The sequence below is a fragment of the Choloepus didactylus genome, chromosome 7 (genome assembly GCF_015220235.1).
Source record: "Choloepus didactylus isolate mChoDid1 chromosome 7, mChoDid1.pri, whole genome shotgun sequence".
NCBI classification, from domain to species: domain Eukaryota; kingdom Metazoa; phylum Chordata; class Mammalia; order Pilosa; family Megalonychidae; genus Choloepus; species Choloepus didactylus.
Genome location: NC_051313.1, coordinates 86,832,008 through 86,835,884, shown reverse-complemented (window position 1 = coordinate 86,835,884; position 3,877 = coordinate 86,832,008).

The window sequence follows — 3,877 nt, the reverse complement described above, 5'->3', positions numbered from 1 at the left end:
TGCTGGGGGGTGATCCTCCACAGTCAGAGAGCAGAGCTCCCATGAGGGAACCCGGCAGGCAGTGTCTGCTGTTCCCCTCAAGGAAATGAGAAGCAGGGAAGAGAGAGGTGCCGTACCAGTGACCAGGAGCACCCCCCACACCCCAGAGACTCACAGGCACATGGCAGGCAGGGAGTCAGCAGTCAGGGCCCACATTCCATCTGTGGTGTGCCCTTGATGGGACTCCCTGCCTACCTGCTCAGGGCCCACATCACAGCCCTAGGACAGGCATTCCCCAGAGCACACAGAGATATGTTGCACTGATTGGTTCCCCACCCAGTTTGGACTCTGACCACTGCAAAAGGAAAGCTCAGGGAAGAGAGCACCACCTGCTGGTAGATTAGGGAAACTGCATTCCAGCAAGCTGTACCTAAAGAGCACCACCTGCTGGTAGGATTGAGAAGCTACACTCCAGCAAATCAAATTATATATAAATAGTCAAATAATCCTAAACTTCCCAAAATAACCCTATAAATGCAAACAAATGCCCCAAAGCATTGAAGGATCTAGAAGATATGGATGAGCCAAACAAACAAATTAAAAAGCCACAAGAGATGCAAAATTTGGAGCAATTAATTAAAGAAGTACAAAAAAACTCCACTACAATGAGATGGCTAAAGACATGAAGAAATTAAGAAGACTTACAAGAGAGTAAAGAAGAATTTGAAAGAGTAAATAAAAAATAGCAGATCTTATGGAAATAAAATACACTGTGGCTCAAATTAAAAATACACTAGAGACACACAATAGCAGATTTGAAAAGGCAGAAAAAAGGAAAAGTGAACTTGAGGACAAGTAATTGAATGTGAACACACAAAAGAACAAATGGGAAAAAAATTGAAAAATTTGAAATGGATCTGAGAGAAATCATGGACAACATGAAGCAGACAAATATAAGAATCATTGGTGTCCCAGAAGGAGAAGAGAAGGGTAAAGCACTAGGAAGAGTATTTCAAGACATAGTTGAGGAAAACTTCCCAAACCTTCTAAATGACATAAATATGTAAATCAAAGATGACCAACAAACTCTAAATAGAATAAATCCAAATAAACCTAATTTGAGACATATACTGATTAGATTGTCAAATTTTGAAGAGAAGGAGAAACTTCTGAAAGCAGCAAGAGAGAAGACATTCACCACATACAAGGGAAACAACATAAGATGAAGTACTGACTACTCAGTGGGCACCAAGGAGGCAAGAAGGCAGTGGCATGACATATTTCAGATTCTGCAAGAGAAAAATTGCCAGCCAAGAATTCTTTATCCAGCAAAGCTCACTTTCAAAATTGAGGGAGAGTTTAAAATTTTCACAAAGAAACACTGAGAGAATTTGTGAACAAGAGACCTGCCCGGTAAGAAATACTAAAGTTAGCCCTACCAGCTGAGAAAAAACAGGAGAGGGAGGTCTGGAGAAAAGCACAGAACTAAAGAGTTATTAGTAAGGGTAACTTAAAAGAAAAAAAGAGAGAGGGAATAAAAATAGATCTAACCACTAAAAACCAAATGATAAGATGGCTGGTTCAAGAACTCCTTCACAGTAATAACTTTAAATGTGAATGGATTAAACTCTCCAATTAAAAGATACAGACTGGTAGAATGAATTTAAAGAACAACCCATCAATATGCTGTTTATAAGAGACACATCTTAGACCCTGCAACACAAAGAGACTGAAAGTGAAAGAATGGGAAAAAATATTCTACACAAACTGCAATCGAAAGAAAGCTGGGGTAGCTATATGAATATCAGACAAAAAAGACTTTAAATGCAAAGATGTCATAAGAGACAAAGAAGTACACTATATATTAATAAAAGGGATAATTCACCAAGAAGAAATAACAATTGTAAACATTTATGCACCCAATCAAGGAGCTCCAAAATACATGAGACAAACATTGGCTAAGCTGAAGGAAACAACAGACACATCTACAATAATTGTGGGAGACTTCAATATCCCTCTCTCTTCTGTGGATAGAACAACTAGACAGAGGACCAACAAGGAAATTAAGAACTTAAACAATATGATAAATGTATTATACTTAACAGAAATAGGTAGATTGTTACATCCCAAAGTACCAGGATATACATTCTTCCTTAGTGCCCATGGAATGTTTTCCCGGATGGATCATATGCTGGGGCACAAAACACATCTTAAAACATTTTTAAAGATTGAAATCATACAAAGCACATTCTTTGACCACAACAGAATGCAACTAGAAATCAACAACCACCAAGGAATGAGAACTTTCACAAATATATGGAGGTTAAACAACACACTCCTAAACAACCAGTGGGTCAAAGAAGAAATTGCAAGAGAAATTGGTAAATATCTAGAGGAAAATGAAAATGAGAACACAACATATCAAAACCTGTAGGATGCAGTGAAGGCAGTGCTGAGAGGGAAATTTATAGCTCTAAATGCATATATCAAAAATCAAAAAAGAACTGAATCTAAAGATCTCACTGAACAACTGAAGAGTCTAGAGAATGATCAGCAAACCCTCAAACAAGTACATGTAAAGAAATAACAAAGATTAAAGCAGAAATAAATGAGCTGGAGAGCAAACAAACAATAGAGAGAATAAATAAAACCAAAAGTTAGTTCTTTGGGAGGATCAACAAGATTGGCAGAACCTTAGCTAAATTGCCATAATCAAAAAGAAAGAAGACCCAAAGAAACAGAATCAGAAATGAGAAGGGGATAATTACTACCGATCCTGAAGAAATATATATGAAAAAAAAAATTAAGATGATACTATGAACAACTCTATGCCAACAAGCTAGAAACTTTAGAGGAAAAAGATAATTTCCTGGAAACACATGAGCAACCTAGGTGGACACACGAAGAAACAGAGACCTCAACAAACCAATCACAAGCAAAGAGATCCAATCTGTCTTCAAAAATCTACCTACAAATAATCACCCAGGGCCAGATGGCATTACAGGGAAATTTTACCAAACTTTCCAAAAAGAATTGACACCATTCCTGCCCAAACTCTTTCAAAAAATTGAAGAAAAAGGAACATTACCTAACTTATTTTATGAAGCTAATATCACTCAGATACCAAAACCAGATAAAGACATTACAAGAAAAAAAGGAAAACTTTAGGCAAATATCTCTAAGAAATATAGATGCAAAAATCCTAAACAAAATACTTGGATATCAAATCCAAATGAACATTAAAATAATTATACACCACAACCAGTGGTATTCATTCCTGAAATGCAAGGGTAATTCAACATAAGAAAATCAATTAATGTAATTCAACACATTAACAAATGAAAAGGGAAAAATCAAATGGTCATCTGGATGGATGCTGAAAATCATTTGACAGAATTCAACATCCCTTTTTGATAAAAACACTTCAAAAGTTAGAACTGGAAGTAATTTTCCTCAATATGATAAAGGGCATATATGAAAAAACCACAGCTAGCATAGTACTCAATGGTGAGAGGCTGAATGCCTTCCACCTAAGATCTGGAGCAAGACAAGGATACCTACTATCACCTCTACTATTCAACATTGCGCTAAAAGTTCTGGCCAGAGCAATTCACCAAGATAAAGATATAAATGGTATCCAAATTGGAAAGGAAGAAGTAAAGCTGTCATTATTTGCAGATGATACAATCTTATATTTGAAAAATCCTGAGAATTCAACCACAAAGATGCTTGAGCTGATAAACAAATTCAGCAGAGTGGTGGGATATAAGATTAATGCACGTAAGTCAGTAATGTTCCTATACACTAGTAATGACCTAACTGAAGAGGCAATCAAAAAAACAAAAAATCCATTCACAATAGCAACTAAAAAAACCAAGTACCTAGGAATAAATTTAAC